This window comes from Humulus lupulus, chromosome 7 (genome assembly GCF_963169125.1).
Source record: "Humulus lupulus chromosome 7, drHumLupu1.1, whole genome shotgun sequence".
Taxonomy (NCBI): Eukaryota; Viridiplantae; Streptophyta; class Magnoliopsida; order Rosales; family Cannabaceae; genus Humulus; species Humulus lupulus.
Window position 1 is genome coordinate 173,399,177 of NC_084799.1, and position 22,360 is coordinate 173,421,536.

At 41.8% G+C, this 22,360-nt stretch overlaps 1 non-coding gene across 1 annotated transcript; it reads left to right on the top strand.

The window, feature by feature from the left end:
* Positions 1-18,530: 18,530 nt before the first annotated feature.
* LOC133793082 (small nucleolar RNA R71) lies at positions 18,531-18,637 on the top strand. Its single transcript, XR_009874543.1, has one exon. It is a non-coding gene; the product is annotated as a small nucleolar RNA R71 (small nucleolar RNA).
* Positions 18,638-22,360: the final 3,723 nt, after the last annotated feature.

Here is a 22,360-nt window from a genome sequence, read left to right on the forward strand (position 1 = left end):
GCATGCATGCCTCCAAATCGTTCCCCTCATGAGACACCTCTATCTAGAGTACATGCCTCAAAGCTGCCCCCCTCGTGAGATGCCTCCACCTCTTGCGTCTGCCTCCAAGATGTGCCCCCTCGCGAGACACCTCCATCTTGCATGCACGCCTCCAAGCCATGCCCCCTCGTGAGACACCTCTACCTCGCGCGCATGCCTCCAAACTGCACAAGGGGCCTCGCATCAAGACACCCTTCATTGAGGGCCTCACTATGTGAGGTCGGGTGTGCAAGGCATCCACGCTTGGGTGCTGCCGAGGGACGATAGGCCTCGCGCCTAGATATCATTGAGGAGCTACGAGACTCACGTAGAGAGGAGAAGACACCATTATGGACAAGAGTCTGGCTATGCATGGTCCGACACCTCTCTATGCACCAAGGAGACCCAGGCTACCCCACTGAAGAATCCATAAGTCATTCAACACTTAGCCAAAGATAATGAAACTTGGAGAAATGGTGTATCTTGGACATGTGAGAACAACCATCAGGTACAGGGTACACGTAGGGGTGCGACTCTGACATCCGTATCATTCATGTAGTGGTGGTACGAATTAGTACAAAGAGTGGAGGCGCTACTTGCACACCTCTGACCATTTACCAGGGCCAACATCACAGCCTCTTACACTACTACGTTTGGTGCCACTGCCTTAACAATGTACCTGTGTACAATTTTATCACCCAGGACCACAATGTATCAGGAGCCATTAGAGCTCCACTATAAATAGACCTTCACCCTTCCAGCAAAAAGGTCAAAAAATTAGACATTGTAACTAGAGACTATTGATTAATACAAATATTCTCCCTATGTTCACTCTGCAACTTGGTTCTATGTTCATATAGCCATCCTAAGTTCTTCTACGCTTCTCTACCACTCTTCGTTTACTCTTAAGCTCATAAGTTTTCCGATCTAACTTGGTTGACGAGTTCTCACCGTCAACAATTTGGCGCCGTCTGTGGGAAGAACAGTTAAAAAATAGTAATTCTTCCATTAATTTCAGTAAGAAAACATGCCAAGGCATTCAAAATGCGTACAAGATCACCAAGAAGTGGAGGTTCACCTAGACAGAACCCAGCTAAGGGCGTCCTTGAGGGATCCTCCGCTGTCGATGAATGGATGTGCGATGGATCTGCCCAAAGACAATGGCGAAGAGGAAGATGGATCATCCCTTACCATTCATCCTACACCGGACTTTGTCGCCCATACCACCGCTCCAACGAAGGGTTGTACAACTCACCCTTTGCCACGACCATCGGTGGCCTCAAGACCAAACCATCAGGATCGAGTCCCTCCAAATAAAGACATGGAAAATGCCCATGAGTACACTCAGCGAGTCCAAGTTCTTGATCTTGTCACTTCGAAGAGGAAATATGTGACCTGCATTTGAAAAACCAAAGCTTTTAGACCGTCGTGGAAAACTTGCAAGACATACTCAATGACTTGTTACACAAAAACTCTGATGCTCTCCTCTCTAAGCATAAAGAGAGGGAACATGTACGTGGATAAATCACCATGCCCATGGACAATGGAAAAACACAACTCTCCACTAATCATACCCCTCACCCAGAATGCAAGGAAGATTCTACACCAATAGAGCAACTGGCATGAACCCCACCTACGAGAGGTGCGAACCCAAGACAGCCTCTAAAAGAGCTTCACCCGACCTGAGGGATAAAATTAACCAGAGAGGGTCCGAGGTGAAAACCACACCCCTTACAGCTCCCCTGGTGGACACAACCAAAGCAAGGGTTCACCCTAAGAACCCATGGGACTCCTTAAACAAAAAGATGAAGGAATTAAACACCAAAACACAAAGACCTCAAAGCAAGATTATCACTACACCTAGGGGGCACATAGATGATGAATAATTTGATCGTGAGTCGCCCTTCACAAGGGAGATCCAGGTTAAGCAACTCCCCACCAACTTCAAAGAGCCTCGCACGACTCCGTATGAGGGCACTACAGACCAAAATATCACTTATACACCTTCAATAACCTGATGAACTTAAGGGGGGTCAACAACAGAGCATGGTGTCATTGCTTCATCGTTAAACTCAAAGGAGCGGCGTACAAGTGGTTCAAGAGGTTAAGGCCAGGAACGATCAGGTCATGGCAGTAGTTCTCTGGTCAATTTCTTCAGCAACACCACGCGGTTCGGGACTATGTTATGTCGGGTACCAGTCTCGCTAACATAAAACAAGGCGAGAGTGATAGCCTAAAGAGCTATAACTATAGATTCAATATGGAAGGAACTAAGATGGGAAGTACGACTAAAGCAGAGCTCAAGATGGCTATCACAGCCGGAGTTCATACTAGAAGCAAGTTATGGGATAACATGCTCAAGAGGGAGATTACATACTTATACGACTTCTTTGAAAGAGCCTAAAAGTATATACATGTGGAAGAGGGCCATAAGAACTTGCATGTTGAGGGAAGCAAACCTTCCTCCGGTCACCCTTCTACCAATACGTCTGAAGATTTTGCGTAGAAGAGATTGTCCTGATAGTGGAGTCACTGATCAAGTTGAAGATTGGAAATGGTCTTCAAGAAAGCTTCACGGGAGAAGCTAGTAGGATTCATCAAGTCATCACAATTGGCCCCCACAAAGATCCAAAGAAGTCGGCCAACTGATTCCAGAGATCTGGAATTGTCAAAGCATATAGGAGAGAATGAAAAACAAAGTGTTTGGAAAGATAGATCCCATCAACCACTTAGAAGGTATTAGACCCGACCTCAATAGGCACCTAGCCTTGTGCAAAATAAGTGCCTAGCCTCGCGAACCTCAACAGACACCTAGCCATGTGCAAAATAGGTGCCTAGACTCGCGAGCCTTAATAGGCACCCAACCTTGTGCAGAATAGGTTTCCAACCTCACGAGCCTCAATAGGGACCTAGCCATGTGCAAAATAGGTGCCTAGCCTCAATAGGCACCCAGTCTTGTGCAAAATAGGTGTCCAACCTCGTGAGCCTCAACAGGCACCAAGCCATGTGCAAAATTGGGGCCTAGCCTCACGAGCCTCAGTAGGTGCTCGACCAAGTGCAAAACAGGTGTCTGGCCTTGTGAGATATATATAAAAGTACTTATAATACATATATGTGAGACTGGTGGACCTTATGAGACAACATTTAAATCTATAAGGACTAACTACCCTTATAGAATCTAAGAAAGTCAAAAGGTCCCTAAAAAATGAACTCTTCACAAACAAACCCATCCTACAAAGAAACCATGTCGTAGAAGATGAAAGGGGAGCCCAAAGAGGTCCCTAAGTCTAGATCGACTTATTTGCCTTACCAAGGGAAAAGGGCCTTGAAAATAGGTGCTTGCGAGGTTTCACAAGTAGTATCTCCCTATAAGGGTCCCGACCCAAGGGGAGAACACCTCAATGATCGAAAAGGGTCTTCATAATAATCTTAGGATGGCCAAGGTCACGTAGCCAAAAAAGGGTCTCAAAGAAGATGCTTGTGAAAATGGTCTCAAAGGAGACACTTGCAAAAAGGGTCTCGAAGAAGACGCTTGCAAAAATAGTACTATGCCTAATGACAAGAATGACGCTTCTCGCACAATATAAAACAAGCGCGTAAAAATATATAAAAGGATAGCGAGACCCAAGGGGCCAACATATCATTACAATTAGTCAAGGTGAACCAACATACACGAATCACATGCAGTAGAGAGGTCCCGAAGGAAACCCTTTCAAAATACAGAGATTATAGTAAAAGACTCGTGTGCAAAAAGGCACATGATGATGTTCTGTCACAAGATAAGCATAAGACGTAGCGAGACTCATTAAAAGTTCCTCATGTAGAAAACATGAAATCTGGAAAAACCTCTCAGATAAAATACGTCGAGTAGCATTACAACCAAATGAAAGTAAAAATAAAGAAGCTTCCCACACATGGGAGCGAAAGATGGGGTAGGACAAAACTTCATGGTTCCCTGCCATGAGCACTCCATTCGGCAGACTTAGAAACATCGCGGTCACCAAATGAGGAGAAGTCGGAGCCAAGATTTTGTTCCATACAAGAACTTTAGCTTCCACTCTTTTCTTACTCTTAAATAGAGAGGAAGTCTTCTCTACAACTGTTCCTATCTTGTGTATGGTCTCAACAAACTACTTCTCAAGTCCCTGAATCTTGGCAGTAAGCTGATCATTCTTTGCCCTAGCCAAAGGTAGATATTTTGTCGACATGACGTAACTTCAAGGATATCAATCAACGAGCAAATACTGATAGACCTCCTAGTCGAGTCGACCTGTTGGTAATAAAGATGAATGGACTACAAGAGAGAATTGCTAAAGCACTCTTCACTCTGAAATCTGACAAGCGCTGGATACGCATAAAGCACCTAGGGAAACAACTTAAGAGCAACACACGAGAGCTAACATTTTCCAAACGATGTTTCTTTGGCCCTACAGGTAGAGTGCGTCAAGCTTCTTCCCGCGGCTTGATGTTTTGTACAACAATGACACCTTTGGGATCTATATAAAAGAATGATTGGCATTAATTAAACTTCAAAGGAGTCCTAAGGATCGTCGCTCATGAAGTATGCTTTTCCATATCTTATAAATGGAGAAAAGCAGTTGCACAGTGAATGTCACAAAGATGGCACAAAAAAAAGAAAGAGAAAAGTCTACAAGAATGCCTAAAGGCCTCCCTATAGACAGGGAGGTAAGTGTGGATGCCAAAAATTCGCCAAGGAAAAAAGGTCTAGTCCTTTATTAAAGTAAATGGCTAAGGGTCACCGAAGGCATCAAGTACGTGTTGGAGACAGAAGGTTATTACGTGCCACCAAGAGGTTGCACAATTGCGAGGCCCTTAGGCATCACGAGGTCATTCCACGGCCACGAGAGGCCCATGAGAGATGCCCCTACCTTGCACGCATGCCTCCAAGTCGTACCCCTAGTGAGGCACCTCCATCTCACAAGCATGTCTCCAAGCCGTATCCCCTCGTGAGACAACTCTGTCTCGCATGCATGCCTCCAAGCTGCACCCCTTGCAAGACGCCTCCATCTCGTTCATCTGCCTCCAAGCTGCTCCCCCTCGCGAGATGTTAGGGGCCACCAACTTGACTACTTGAATTGACGGAACGTGCGGCACTTGTTAGCACTCTCAACTAGCAAGTCAGCCTAAAATTCACACATAGGGCAAACAAACCCAACAGTTAGCCATGATACAAGTCTCGCACATGTAAGGGCAATGACGGAACATGAGCAAGCACAAAGCAAGCCATCCAAAGGAAACATCCCACACAACAACTAGAGCATACAACATAGGCAAGTGGCACGCGATGGCCCAACAAAGGTAACAAACAAGCAACACATAGTCCATATAGGAAGCATACACAAAGGGACATGGATAAACATCATTTTATTCATCTAAGGTCTTGATAGGGAAAGGGAGTACACAGCTTAAGCCCTTATCTGTTGGTGGCCATGGTGCTTCTCTAAGTCACTAGGTCACCTCCCCCTAAGGAGCATTATAAGGAAATAAAGTCTTCCCAGGAACATTTATGATTTTCTCCTGGGAGACATATACATAATTACAAAAGTGTCATCCCCTACCCTTGAGGTAGCTTGGTGCAAGACTTGACTAATGATAGAGCACCAAGGCATGCTCACACCTACAAAATGCCCCCCTGGAGGTGTGTCATGTCATAGCACATCACACTCTCCCCCACTTAAATCTTTAGTGTCCTCGATGAACCTGCTCCTTGTTGATCTTCAATCTTCTGCGTAAGCTTGTGCAAGTCCTCCGACCTTTCCCAGCAAATTTCTTCATCTCCGAGCCCTTTCCACTTCACCAGAAACTCTTTCTTATTCTTTTTATCCATGACCACGGTCCTCTCTGCTAGCATTTCTTCAGGTTTTCTGTAGCTTCGTGGCTTGACGTTGACTCCTTCTCTGGTAGACTGGTTGCGAGCTGGATCTTCTGGATCTTCAAGATACGGTTTGAGGTTGCTGACGTGCAAGACTAGGTGTATCTTCATCCATTCTGGTAAGCTGACTTTGTAGGAGGTTAGGCACACTTTCGAGATGACTGGAACAGGACCCCATATTTGCGGACGAGTCTGATGTCCTTATTCCCTCGAAATCTCGGTTGTTCGGGCCTCAGCTTGATCATCACAAAGTCCCCTACTTTGAATTCCAGCAGTCATCTTTTATGATCTTCCCACTTCTTCATTCTCTTTGAAGCCATATCCAGATAGGCTCAAGCAATCTCGATGGTTTTCTTCTAGCCTTTCGTGAAATTAAAGGCTCTTGGATTTCTTCCTCGATAATCATCCACTGGGTGGGGTAACAGTGGTTGCCGGCCGTTGAAAAATTCAAAAGCACTCTTGTTTGGCAAAGAACTTTTCTGAGAGTTGAAGCAAAATTAAACTACGTCTAGTAGTTGCGGCCAATTATTTTAGTTGGCGTTGAAAAAATGCCGCAAGTTCTATTCCAGCATCCCATTGAATCTTTCAGTCTGTCCGTCTGTTTGAGGATGGTAGCTCGAGGAAATGTTTAGTTGTGACCCCAAAAGGTTGATTAACTCAGACCAAAAGGTCCCTGTGAATCTTCCATCTCGATCACTAAATATATTTTGGGGTACTCCCCAATACTTAACAACATACTTAAAGAAAAGTCTTGTTGTCTTTTCTGCTGAGCAATACTTCGACACCAATATGAATGTTACATACTTTGAAAATTTGTCCACGATCACTAAGATCGCACTCAAGTCTCCTATCCACGGTAGACTAGTAATGAAGTCAAGCGACACACTCTCCCATGGACGGCGTGGGACTAACAAAGGTTCTAACAACCCTGGCTCCTGTGTCTCTCCACTTTGTCTTGCTGGTAGGTGAGACAGGTCTTGGTGTACTCCACTATATAATCGCGCATTTGTGGCCAGTAGTACCCTTGCTTCAACAGGGCATGTGTTCTCTACCACCCTGGATGACCCGCCCACAAGATGTTGTGACACTCACTCATTAGTGTCCTCCGCAAATCTCCCATCTTTGGAACATATAAGCAGCCATCCTTGGCCCACTAAAGATCGTCTTCCACCCAAAACTGGCGAGTCTTTCCTTCTTTTGCGAGATTCATGATGGTCTACACCACCAGGTCTTTCACTAGGTTCTCCTTAATGCGCTCTTGGATGGGAGTAGCCACCGCACTAGCCGACATATTTGCTAGAAATTTTAGAGCCACTAACTCAGCTTTGCGACTCAGGGCATCAGCTGCCTGGTTTAGACGGCTCGCCTTGTGTTTGAAATGAAAGTCGAATTCTGCTATGAACTCCTGCCATCTGGCTTGCTTAGGGGTAAGCTTTGGCTAGGTGAGGAAATGACTCACCGCGGCATTATCTGTTTTCACCACAGACTTCGACCCCAACAAATAGTGCCTCCACACTCGTAGATAATGAATTACTACGAGAAGCTTGTTCTCTTGTGCAGTGTATCGCCTCTCTACCTCCGTAAGTTTGTGGCTTTCATAAGCTACAGGGTGGCCCTCTTGTACAAGTACTCCTCCCAAGGCATAATCAGACGCATCTGTCTGCACTTCAAAGGGTTTACTGACATCTGGTAAGGCGAGGACAAGATCTCACATCATGGCTTCCTTCAGGCTCTCAAATTCTTTGACACATATATTAATCCACATCCAAGTTACACCCTTCTTCAACAACTCGGTCAAGGGTTCCACTATTCTTGAATAACCCTCCATAAATCTTCGATAATAGTTGGCTAAACCAAGGAAAGAGCGTAGTTCCTTCAAATTGGTGGGGGCCTTCCATTCTTGAATAGCCCGCACCTTCTCTAGATCCATACGGATCTGACCACATTCTACAATGTGGCCTAGGAACTTGATTCTTTCTTGTACGAAGGATCACTTCTCTCGCTTCACATAAATTTGGTTCTCTCTTAATTTTTGAAACACTTGAGCTAAGTGACATTGATGTTTTTCTATTGTGGAGCTATAAACAACAATGTCTTCCAAGTGGACTACCACGAACTTATCTAGGTACTCATGGAAAACTTGGTTCATCAACGTACAGAATGTGGTTGGTGCGTTTGTCAACCCAAACGGCATGACTCAGAACTCGAATGCTCCACATCGAGCCACACACGTTGTCTTCGGCTCATCCCCTTATGCTATCCGCACTTGATAGTAGTTCGATCCCAAATATAGTTTTGTAAAGAATTTCGCTCCACTTAACTGGTCGATCAAGTCTGCGATCACGGGGGTGGGGTACGTATTGCGCACTGTCACCTTGTTGAGAGCCCGATAATCAATACATAGTCTCAAGCTTCCATCGTGCTTCTCCTGAAATAGCACGGGCGCACCAAATGTTGCCTTCGATGGTCTGATGAAGCCTGCCTCCGAGTTCAGGGGGTGCCATCCTATAGGTCGCCTTTGCGACTGGTTTGGCTCCCGGCACTAGTTCAATCTAGTGATCAATCCCTTTGAGGACTATTGTATGTACTTGAAAGGTTCTCCTTTCGCTCGATTGCAGTTATGCATGCTAGTAAATTGGTCGTATCTCGCTCCAACAGAGCCACGCGGTTTTGTGTGTTATTCATCTCCGGTTCTAGCCTGATAGAGCTAAGATCCTTGACCCTCTCGTCCAGGACATCTAGATCTCCAACGCGCCTCTCTAGTGCTTTGATCCTTTGAGTGTTGCTCACCATCATGCATGGTCACCAAGCTTTCTCTAACCTGGCTCTGATACCAATTATCACGGGCCGCCAACATGACTACTCTAATTGACGGAACGTGCGACACTTGTTAGCACTCTCAGCAAGCAAGTCAGCCTAAACTTCACACCTATGGCAAACAAACCCAACGATTAGCCACGATACAAGTCTTGCACATGTAAGGGCACAGACGAAGCATGAGTAAGCAAAAAGCAAGCCATCCAAAGGCAACATCCCACACAACAATTAGAGCATACAACATAGGCAACTGGCACAAGATGGCCCAACAAAGGTAACAAACAAGCAACACATAGTTCATAAAGGAAGCATACACAAAGGGACATGGATAAACATCATTTTATTCATATAAGGCCTTGATTGGGCAAGAGAGTACACAACTTAAGCCCCTATCTGTTGGTGGCCATGGTGCTTCTCTAAGTCACCAGGTCACCTCCCCCTAAGGAGCATTCTAAGAAAATAAAGTCTTCCCAGGAACATATATGATTTTCTCCTGGGAGACATATACATAATTATAAAAGTTCCATCCCCCACCCTTGAGGTTACTTGGTGCAAGACTTGACTAATGATCAAGCACAAAGGAAAGCTCATACATACAAAATGGCCCTTGGAGGTGTGTCATGTCACAGCACGTCACATGAGACACCTCCGTCTCGCTTGCATGCCTCTAAGACATGCCTCTCGTGAGACCCCTCTGTCTCGCTTACATGCCTCCAAGCTGTAGCCCTAGTAAGACTCCTCCACCTCCCGCGTCTGCCTCCAAGTCGTGCCCCCTCGTGAGACACCCCCATCTTGCGCGCACGCCTCCAAGCCATGCCCCCTCGCGAGACACCTCCATCTCGTGTGCATGCCTTCAAGCTGCATCCCCTCGCAAGACTCCTCCGCCTCTCGCACATGCCTCCAAGTCACACAAGGGGCCTCGCGTCGAGACACCCTTCATTGAGGGCCTCGGTACGCAAGGCTAGGTGTGAAAGGCATCCGTGCCTGGGTGCCGCCGAGGGATGATAAACCTCACGCCTAGATATCGTCGAGGAGCTACGGGACTCACGTAGAGGCGAGAAGACACCATTACGGACGAGAGTTTGGCTATACAAGGTCCGACACCTCTCTATGCACCAAGGAGACCCAGGCTACCCCTCTGAAGAATCCATAAGTCATTCAACACTTAGCCAAAGATAATGAAACTTGGAGCAATTGTGTATCTTGGACATGTGAGAACAACCATCAGGTACAGGGTACACGTAGGGGCATGGGATGTACAACCATATGGAGGACAGAGGCGTGACTCTGACATCCGTATCATACATGTAGTGGTGGTACAAATTAGTACAAAGAGCGGAGGCACTACTTGCACACCTCTGACCATATACCAGGATCGACATTACAACCTCTTACACCACTACATCTAGTGCCATTGCCCTGACAATATATCTGTGTACAATTTTGTCCTCTGGGACCACAATATATCAGGAGCCAGTAGAGCTCCACTATAAATAGACCTTCACCCCTCCAAGAAAGGGGTCAAAAAATTAGACATTGTAACCAGAGGCTATTGATTAATACAAATATTCTCCCTATGTTCACTCTGCAACTTGGTTCTAAGTTCATATAGCCATCCCAAGTTCTTCTACTCTTCTCTACAACTCCTTGTTTACTCTTAAGCTTATAAGTTTTCTGATCTAACTTGGTTGACGAGTTCTCACTGTTAACACAAGGTATAAACCTACCCAAGTAATTGAATGCATAAGGGTCTCCCCGAGCTCTGTCATATTAAAACTCTCACGGCCTCTCCACTCAGCCTTGGCAATGTTCTCAGCTGCATGAGTATACCTCTGCACATAACGAGCTGACATGTAATTCACCCATGGAACCTCACTAGAACCGACAATGTTTAGATGAACAGGGACAGACGATGCACTAGCCGAATGGGGCAGAGGATTTCCAAAAGTTCCATATCCAGGGAAGTTGCTAGGAGCAACATTAAACTCGTTGTAGGAGGGCAAGACAAAGCGTCCTGGGCTGGAAGGGGGAGTTCGCAAATGAGAGGTTGTATCATGGTCCACAGAAGTAGAAGCCCCCGGCCCCCAAGAAGCTGGAGATACGTGGGTCGGTTGCTTGGACTCAGGAGTGTTGCAAAATTTAGAGCTATGCAAATGCACACATTCATAATTTGTAATAATTTCTTGGTAAGACCAAGTATCGTCCCACAAGGACTGAATTATCAATTACTAGATAATTAATTCTTAGTTTCTATTATGTTAACGAAAATTGGTTTTGTATCATGATAATTAAAAATAATAAAGCTACTAAAAATAATGGAAGATTGTAAGAACATAAACAAGAATAAAATTCCAAGGATTTAAACAATTAGGGGTTTTAATTTCATCTACAATCCCTCCTATCAATCACTAACACAATATTAAAAATTCTTATTCTTATTAAGCTAACAAGTTTTCAAGGTATTTTCTAATCGGATTAGGAATAATAAAACTCAACCTAATTGTGAAATTTTTATATTTCTATGATAAATTCAACAATTAGGAGGCAATGAATTCACAACCTAGACACGGCACAAATAACCTAGATACTTTCATTCTAATTTAAATCTATGTTGTTTCAATCAAAGCTTGTTTAAATTTCACTTTTCAGAATTTCATTTCAAACACTAATAGATAATGAAATAAGATGGGCAATCACATGTCGTGCATTAAAATAGATTTAGATGGGCTTAATAGACGAAGAAGAAAAATCATAATATTGCATTAGATCATCAAAGGAGTTCAAGAGAATCTATTAAAACCCCTAATAAAGATTTAGTTCAACATTGTCATTCTAAACATAAACAATAACTAAAAATAACATAGAATTAAAAAGCAATAGAAAAAGAACTGTAGATAGCTAACGGAGATGCTCCATGGAGTGTTCCTTGCTTCACAATTCGTCATTCTCTCCCCATCTAATTACTCCTTCTAAAAATTAGGTTTAAGTACCTATTTTTTTTCTTTCTTTTGCAATGTGGGCCGCGACCCACCTATTCCAGCACCGCGCCCCGTGTCTAAATTATAGCTGGGCTATGATCAGGTGGGCCGCGGCCTAACTCTTTCAGTGTCGCAGCCCGTGTAAATTTTCTTCGCAGACACTCTCATCAGCGTCGTGGCCCTCTGTTCCTGTGCCATGACCCATGCCAAACCTCGAAAAATAGGCTTTCTACCTTGGACCTAGCCGCGGCTTAGCATCATAGAGTCGCGACCCTTAACAACTTCTTCAATTTTTGTGTTTTTGGTCCCGAAAATTCACCAAAGCCATAAAATTGCTTGAGGATTCATCTTTTCATGGAATCAACACCAAAAAGCCGGTTTTTCATCATTCTTTTGTCAATTCTCTCCAATTTTTCTTTTCCTTTATTTATAAGCTAAAACCTGAAAACAATCAAAAACTAGTATAATATTGCACAAAACAATAGAGAAACTTAATAAAAACTACCTAAAAGACAACATAAACACAACACAAAACTAGACTCAACAAACTCCCCCAAACTTAACCTTTACTTGCCCTCGAGTAAAGAACTCTAAACACTCTAAAAAAACACAAACGAACTATGCAAAGGAATCAAGTCAATAACAATAGATCTAGCCTCAAAAATCATGAATACCATGCAATATAATCCTTAGAACATTATAGCCATCTTTTTACAATCCAGAATTTCAAGTCAATTATTTCTCAAATTCACTTAGAAGCATCAATACATATGACAACCAAATCATGATTAATGAACAACACAAGTACATAAATTAGTTTACACAAACCGAATTCACACCAGCAGTCCATCGAGTCCATAATCCCATAGCCTTGCGAACTTACTATTCTCCACTAATTTAGACTAAAACATGCTCAAGAATCACAAGGACTTTTCAAGGTTATCACGAACGGCTTAGGTGAAGGTAGGTGAAAAAAAAGTCATTTAAGCTCAACCTACCACAAGTATATAAGCCAATCAAACCAACATACAACTTTATAATCCACAATTAACCATTCATTACCTCTTGTGCATTGCTCGAGAGAGATTTATCGTAACTCAACCAAATATATATATTTATCTTTCTTTCTTTTTTTTGCTTTTTTTTAAACGATGTATACTTCCCCCAAACTTTTTTCTTTACTACTCACTAGAAGTAACATTGAAATATAATATATATTATTTTCTTTTCTTCTCTCTCTCTCTATAAACCATTCCCAACACATTACTTCCCCAATTACATATTATATACTCATGGTAGTCAATGAAAAGGGAATATAATTGAGGTTGATGAAGCTCAAAACATGGTACAAACAATGAAAAAGATAATTTAAAGCTCAAACGGGTTAACTATGGATATCAAATTGTAAAGGATGGCTCAAAAGGCTCAAACGTTCCAAAAAAAATGCCTTAATCATCTTCCTAAGCATGCAAAGTCTCAAAAATTTTGTCTCAAATAGTAAAAAACAAGTTCTAGAATTTTCCAACATCTTTCCTCAAACCAAAGATTCAGCAATGCATAAACCACACCATTGAGTACAAGAAATTCAACAATCATGATCAAGTGTTCATCTTTAATAAGAATCGCAAGTAAACTCAAGAAATATCCAACTTAAGCACACATATTTTTTTTCCATAGCATAGCTTTCAGTTCCATCAAATTATATCACACTGTATTCACTCAATCTCATCGGCTATCATTATACACTTAATTCACTAAACATGTAACGCCCTAAACTCCAGGGACCGTTACGGTGTGCCTTGTAAACAGTGCTAAACTCACTAATCGAGTCATTGGCCAAAATCGTGTAACTAAGTATGATTAGCGGTTTAAGGATTAAATTTTTTGATTAAGATATAACGTTTCATTAGAACGTCTATTATATACATTGGGATCCCAAAAATATAATTCCAGAGTCTACTACAAGAAAATATTTACAACAGGCCGATCTAAGCGACAAAACAGGGTTAAACCCTAGTTCCCCCTTCAAACCTCGGCCGTGGTGGTCAAGCAGCTGCATATGTACACATCGTCACCTAAGCTCTCCAACTCAAGGATGGTCCAACTTTCTTTTGTCTTTACCTGCACCACATACCACCCGTGAGCCGAAGCCCAGCAAGAAAACTCAATATGCTCATGAACAGTAATAACATGCCATCAAATCATAAGGCACATGCCTAGCAGATATAGCTCTAGCCAAGCAGGCAAGAAAACAAACCACGTAGCAATGGGTATCCAGGATAAAGAATCCTGCCCTCCTGAATGGACGACTATCAAGTCAGTCTCAATCAGATAAGTGATTTAACACTGGTGGTTCCGGTAACCATATTGGGTTGATAGCCCTGAATAAAAGATAGATGACTGATAAGTCCATCTCGGTCAGATGACTGATAAGTCTATCTCGGCAGATGACTGATAAGTCCATCTCAGTCAGATGACTGATAAGTCCATCTCGATTAGATGACTGATAAGTCCATCTTGATTAGATGACTAATAAGTCCATCTCGATTAGATGAATGATAAGTCCATCTCGATTAAATGACTAATAAGTCCATCTCGGAGGTCCCATACCCTCCTAGCCATGTGACAAGTAGTCACCTAGGCCTTAGGCCCTGACTCTGGTAACTAGTCTTAGACTAGGCAAGCGCTTATAATTTTCATCGACCTTCAGGTCAGTCCAGCATTAATACCCCATATGAGTCATTCAACGCTGATATCGATTAGATCTAATCTTCATTTGGCTCGGCGTTCATGACGCTATGCCATTTCTGACTCTTAGGTCAGTAAAACACAACCAGTGTTCTACCCCTTGTGAACTTGACTAGTAAATCATAGCTTCACAAATGGATCTAACACCATTGCCGGTTCTGACTAATAAGTCAGTGCCATACACAAGTAAGCCATGCCACCGAACATATATCATATGTCAAATATCCAAATAAAGGGCATTCAGCATGCTTACTCAATAATTACTAGCACAATTAGGATCATGCATAAACACAGAGGCTCAAGCTTCGAACAATATCATACTCAGTATACAAAGCATGTCCTAATCACATGTTTCTCGTGCATCATATACATCATATTAAATCACTTGACATGCCTCAACAATAATCATGCATGACACATTTAATAATCCAACATGCATCAATACTAACCATGCATGTCACATATACACAAGGTGCAGTTTTCTTACCTTTGGTCCAAGCACAGGTTACCAATAAATGAGCCACAAGCACGACCATGATTCCAAGCCCCTAGTGATAACCTAGTCACAATCATGATATAAAACCTCATCAAAATGAGTAAATAAATACTTCCAAACCCAACCCAAGCCTCCGGGACAACAAATCCCACTCAACAAGGTAGTAGGATCGATCCCAGGCCCTTAGAGTTAAGTTCCCATGCTCAAAACATCAATTTGGCCAAAAAATGGCACCAAGCGCCGCGGCCCTCCCAGCAAGCGTCACGACCCTTAGGCAAAACAGAACCTCCACCTGCTTCTTCAAGCCTGGGCCGCGGCGCCCAAGAATAGGGCCGCGGCCCTACCTCGAACCAGCCATTTTTCCCCGTTTTCAACCTTTTAAAACCTCCCAAAAACATATCCAAACATCTCCAAACTCAAAAATCAAATTTCCCAAACATTACCATCATCCAAAACCAACAAAACCTAAGTCTCAAACCACCCCAAAACACATCAAAATACAAAGTCCAATTCAAGCTTAAAAACTTTTAAAAGCTTAGAACTTAAAACTTGAATTACCTCCGATTGAGTTGTTTCCCAACTAAATCCTCTCACTAATAAGCTTCTAATCTTCCCTAGGATCGTTATGCCTCGATCCTCGCTTGATTTTGAGTCCTAGAACTCAAGTTACCTTCGAAAATACGATCGGGAGACGAAGAGGAAACTTAGAGGGAGAGAGAACGTACAAAACATTCTTTTATTCTTTTAAAAGGTTACTTCAAGCTTAAGTAGCCTCAACAAAATCCTAACACCCGGGGTCCCGAAACACACTACTGGGGGCAAAATAGTCAAAACCTCCAGAATTTCCCTCTGATCTTACTAACTCCCAATTTATCACCAAATATTAATTCTCATTACCCAATAACCCGATAATGCTCTAAATACCCCTTGACTTACTCCAAGTCAAGAATAAATCTCGTTGTGACTTTCCCACTAGCTTACCTCCTAAGATCGTCTTGTGCTGGGTAACCCTAGCATAACCAAATAATAATAAAGCACCACACACATATCACATATATGTCAAATATGCCCAAAATGGCCAAAATATGAAAATCACCCAATCACTCAGAAATGGGTTCACATGCATATTTAATACACCTAAACATGCATATTATCATTTAATAACACAATAAATCAATTATGGCCCTCCCGACCTCCTAACCAAGGTCCTAAACCTTATTAGGAAATTTGGGGCATTACAAAACACGACACTCTAAACATTCTAGACACAACAACACTATAAATAAAAGACTAACTAGATATAATACACAACTAAAACAAACTACTCAATACATACAAAATGAAAGTACATCTCCTCCCCCAAACTTAATATAAACATTTCCCACAATGTTCAAAATAAAAGCAAAGGAAAAGAAACTAACCTGACCAACTCAAACTGCTCACGACAAAGGACCCTTACCACCGTCTTCCTCAGGTAGCCAAAATGTGGTGGCTAATATGGATTGAACATGGTAATTTATGAGCTGGGCTCGAAGAAACATCGTGACCCTATTTTTTTCACGATTCAACATTACAAATTTAACACTAAATGACAGAAATTAAAACTAATCCTAAAATAAATAAAATTAAATAAATACTCAAAATACTAAAATTAAAATGTTCATAATCCAAAACTTAAATAGAACTAATAAAAAAGTTGCAAATAAAGGATTGGAATGCCTCCAAATGCGTCGTCGTTAACGTCATTTAGTTGGATGCTAAATTCATCTTCAAATGCAACTCGGATCCAAGCCACCTCTCAAGTCCTTGAGAGCCATAATGTCATAGGAAGATGCTCATTTCTTGATATTGCAAAGTGGTGGGACTTTCCACCGCTCATGTAACAATTGTGCTTTCCCACTAATGAACCTTGTCAAACGATGACGCACTATTCAACTGCCAACTTGAGCAATGACATTTTTCTTGGTAACATCCACCTTACTACCACCTCCTGTTTCACATCCACTCTACAAAAAGTTGGAATTTCAGTTGCTACAAAAATATTAAATGTTATCTTGTCATGTTGCACGCGCAACTTCAACTCCCCTTTTTGTACATCAATTAGCGTTCTTCCTGTAGCTAAAAATGGCCTCCCAGGAATAATTGGAATATTTTCATCTTCCTCCATATCAAGAATAATAAAGTCTGTAGGAACGATGAATTTGTCCACTTTCACCAATACATCCTTAATCACTCCCCGAGGATGTTTAAGTTAACGATTCACCATTTGTAGGGAAATGGTAGTAGGGCGAGATTCACCCAATTCCAACTTGAGGAAGATCGATAGAGGCATTAGATTCACACTAGCCCCTAAATAACACAAAGACTTTGTCACCACTGAACCCCCTATAGAGCATGGATTAGTGAAACTACTAGGATCTTTAAGCTTTGGTGGTATTTTCTTTTGAAATATTGCACTGCACTCCTCAGTAAGCGCAACTGTCTTGTATTCCTCCAACTACCTTTTTTTTGGATAAAATTTCCTTTAAGAATTTAAGGTAAGTTGGCATTTGCTTAACCGCATTTGCGAAGGGGATATTGATATGCAATTTCTAAAATACATCCAAAAAATTTGCAAACTGTTTATCTAGGTTGTTCTTGCATAGATTCTATGGAAAGGGAATTTTTATGTGATGATCTATATTACTGCTTCTTCTCAAGGTTCTCAGTAACCTTTTCTTCCACCTTTCCTTTTATTTCAGACTCCATTTTCGTTGGAAGACTAGATTTCTCAACTGGATCTTCCAACTCATTACCGCTTCTCAAGGAGATTGCATTGCACTACTCTTTTAGATTCATCTCAATATTACTTGGAAAATTTCCTTGAGGTTTTCTTTGTAACAAATTTTCCAATTGACCCACTTGCATTTTGATATTTCTAATGGATGACTAAGTTTCAATCATAAATTGACCTTGGGAATTGGTCAAGGTCAACAGTGCAACTTGTAACTCATTTGACTTCTCTTCAAGAACTGGTGTCCTAGGTGGTGGTGTTGGAGGTTGAGGCATAATCTGTTGAGATTGAGGTTGGAATTGAGGTTGCTGGCCCTGATTATTTCTCCATGAGAAATTTGGGTGATTTCTCCAACCAGGATTGTAAGTGTTGGAGAATGGGTTGTTGAAAGGCCTCTGAAAATTTCCCAGTACTTGAACCTGAGCTAGGTCCATAGGAATATTATTATTATTAGGGTCACCTGAAGGATATTGAGCAAAAGAGTGTGGACCCCCACAAATTTCACAATCTACTGGCATATGAATGGCATTAGCAGACACAATATTTTGTTGCAACTATTTTGTCAAGGAAGCAACCTGAGCACTCAAGGCAGTGATGGAATCAAGTTCATGAACTCCGGAAACCTATCTAACACCAGTTGACCTCTCATCAGACCATTGGTGGTTGTTGGTGGCCATGTCTTCTAACAATTAATATACTTCATTGGCACTCTTACTCATGAATGCCCCACTAGCTGCAGCACCAATTATGGTACGAGTAGCACCACACAACCCATTATAAAAATTGTGGATCAGCATCCACTTCTCAGTACCATGATGGGGGCATTTTCTCAACAGCTCCTTAAAACGCTCCCATGCATCATACAAAGACTCCCCCTCCATCTGATAGAAATTATTAATCTCTCCCCTCAACTTTGCTGCCTTTGATGGAGGAAAGAACTTGGCCAGGAATTTTTAGCTAAATCCTGCCAAGTATTTATAGAATTGGATTGAAGGGAGTTCAACCAACTTTTATCTCTATCCCACAATGAAATGAGAATAGCCTCTACCTGATTGCATCATCGCTCACCCCCATTATGCTTGAACGTTGCACATAGCTCTAGAAAATTAGCTATGTGCATATGAGAATCTTCCGATGGTAAGCCACCAAATTGCACGGTGGACTGTACCATTTGTAAGATCGTTGACTTAATCTCAAAGTTATTAGCCTCCACAACCGGTGGTCTTATACATGTTTGCACTCCCATAATAGTGGGGAGTACATATTCCTGTAAGCTTCTCATAGCGGGATTCTGAGCTTGTCCTTGCACCATTTCTGGCACCCCTCCTTTCAACCCATCATTGTTTTGAGGATTTGCAATAACCACATTTGGAATAGTAGCTCTCTTGTTTCTACGATTGTGCCTGCGCGCTTTCTCAATCTCAGGATTAGTAGGAACATGACTATCTCCTCCTCTTCTGCTACGCATATAACAGGACTACCTGAAAAAATGGTCAATAATGCACTCAAAACAAGTTAGAAACAGTTCAAAGAACAACCAAATTAGAAATAAAATTAATTACTTTGATATTGATAATTTCAAGTCCCCGGAAACAGCGCCAAAAACTTGTTGCGAAAATTAAAGTTATGCAAATGCACACAGTCACAATTTGTAATAATTTCTTGGTAAGACCAAGTATTGTCCCACAAGGACTGAATTATCAATTACCATTTAATTAATTATTAGTTTCTATTTTGTTAACGAAAATTGGTTTTGTATCATGATAACTAAAAACAATAAAGCTACTAAAATTAATGCAAGATTATAAGAACATAAACAAGAATAAAATTCCAAGGATTTAAACAATTAGGGGTTTTAATTTCATCTACAATCTCTCCTATCAATCACTAACACAATATTAAAAACTCTTCTTCTTATTAAGCTAACAATTTGTCAAGGTATTTTATAATCAAATTAGGAATAATAAAACTCAACCTAATTGTGAACTTTCTATATTTCTATGATAAATTCAACAATTAGGAGGCAATGAATTGACAACCTAGACACTACACAAATAACCTAGATACTTTTGTTCAAGATTAAATCTATGATGTTTCAATCAAAGCTTGTTTAAATTTCACTTTTCAGAATTTCAATTCAATCACAAATAGATAATGAAATAAGATGGCTAATCATATTTCATGCATTAAAATAGATTGAGATAGGCTTAATAGAAGAAGAAGAAAAATCCTAATATTGCTTTAGATCATCAAAGGAGTTCAAGAGAATCTAATGCAATCAGGTGGGCCACTGCCCAACCCCTTAAGTGTTGCGACCCATGTAAATTTTCTACGCAGACACACTCATCAGCGCTGCAGCCCTCTCTTCACATGCCATGACCCGTGTCATACCTCGAAAAATAGGCTTTCTGCCTTGGACCTGACCGCGACTCAACATCGTAGCACCATGACCCTTAAGAACTTCTTCAATTTTTGTGCTTTTGGTCCTGAAAATTCACCGAAGCCATACAATTGCTTAAGGTTTCATCTTTTCATGGAATCAACACCAAAAAGCTAATTTTTCATCATTTTTCTGCCATTTTTCTCCAATTGTTCTTTTCCTTTATTTATAAGCTAAAACCTGAAAACAAACATAATAACGCACTAAACAATAGAGAAACTTAATAAAAACTACCTAAAATACAACCTAAACAGAACACTTAACTAGAGTCAACAAGAGGGCTCATCTTGAACCCAATCATCACCTCCATCAGAGGAGTTTGTGCCGGTAGGAATGACCTTTTTCTTCCGCTCCGTAATATGCCACAACAAATTAGGATTAGAGACGCCAATAAGACCATAGCCGTTGAGGTTTGTTGTAGTAAAAAGGTAAGCCACCGTCTTCTCCATGACATTTACCTTAGCCAAGCTCTCTACGCAAAGAAGTTGTTGATCAAATATTTTGGGAGGAGGGAGATCCCCAGAACCACCAACTCAATTGTTAGCCTAACAACAGTGATAATATATAAGAGGTACGATGCTTACTTGGAAAGGTGCAAAAACATTCATGAACTAAGAGACATCCCCTGACGAAGAAGAAATCCTGCTTCCACTAGCTAGGATTGGAGACGCCACCCTTGATCAACGGAACTTGAGTATTATCCTTCTACAGAAAATAAAATCCCTTCAACTTAGGAGTCAGCATGAGATTGTACATGAAGTGCACCTCCTTCACCATAGGAGCATGACCCACGCATCTCATATACGCTATGTACAGGCAACTGAGAGTCAGCCAACTATTTGGCGCCAACTGAAGTGAAGCAAGCCCAAAGTAACGGATGGAGAGGAATTATGCCTCCCTCCTTCAGTATATGCTCACTGAACGCTATAGAACCAGGGGGTGGCTCGTGAGCCCGACACTTAGAAGTTGTCACGTAGCATTGGAACTCACCACTTATGTGGTATTTCTCATTTAGTTCTATTAACTTATTCTCTGACATATGGGAGACAATGGAAGCTGCTAGCAGGGGACCCGAGTCCAGCTTCTCGAGAACCATGTTTCGATAACCTCTCTTTAACATATCTGCAAGACCAAAAAAAAAGGGTGACGTCAGTACAGGGAATTTTACCTTCCATTTACATCCCTGCTACTTTCTGCTCAAGAGAGTTTTCAATCGACAGTGGTTGGAGGGATCCAAAGGTTGCTTTGAAATCATTATGGAAGCTTACTCATAAAGAGGAGAGCCAGGAGGTGGAGGTTCATGCGGAAGATTCTCTTCCATAAACGTCAACTCCATTTGTAAGTCTAAAAGGCTCGCTCTAAGACTAGCAATGTAGTCGTTAGGGTCCCTATAAGAGCAGCCCTCTTACCCCTCGAGACAGAGTCTATCTTAATTTCAACAACCCAATTTTTTTTACCTAAGGTCGGTTAATCACTCCAAACGATACATACAAGCCTTCCTTAAGATCTCGTGCACATGGTGTTGGTTCTCTATAGAAGGCTCCGAATTCGACGAAGATAACTTTATGGGTTCAACACCAGGAGGTATGTTAGACGACCCGTCGAAAGCCATGGAATAACGTCTGATGAAGAGCATGGGTGAAAATGTGTGTGCAGTATATGAGGTGCTACAAGATACAAAAGAGCGGGTTTAAAACCCTTAGACACTTATGCATAAAAAGGGGGCCAACTATGGGGCGTGGTAGTGTGTTCATGAGGTGAACATGCTCTTGGATGCTAGCACAGAGCTTCACGTGAAGGGACACCAGGGCTAAAGCAACACCACTCCCGAACGGTAACTTAAACCCTCCGAGCATGAAAATGTTAAAGGAGTGAACAACAGAATACCTTGAATAGATAAGGGACAGTTACAGGAGGCTCGTAATCACTAGGAATGCCACCACCATCACCACCTTGACTCCTCACACAAAACACCTGCATGCACCACCAATACCTTTATAACTCGTACTATACGCCTACAAAAAAATGGGGGTAGAAGGAGATAATTTTTTAGCACCCAAGTGAATATATGAATATATATTTATACCAAAAGAAAAAAAAACAAAAGAAAAGAAAAATAAAGTGCTCTTGTGGGGGGTGGAATCACCCACCTCTTGGAGTTTTAAAATCTCAGGCACCACCAAACTAAGAGAGATGA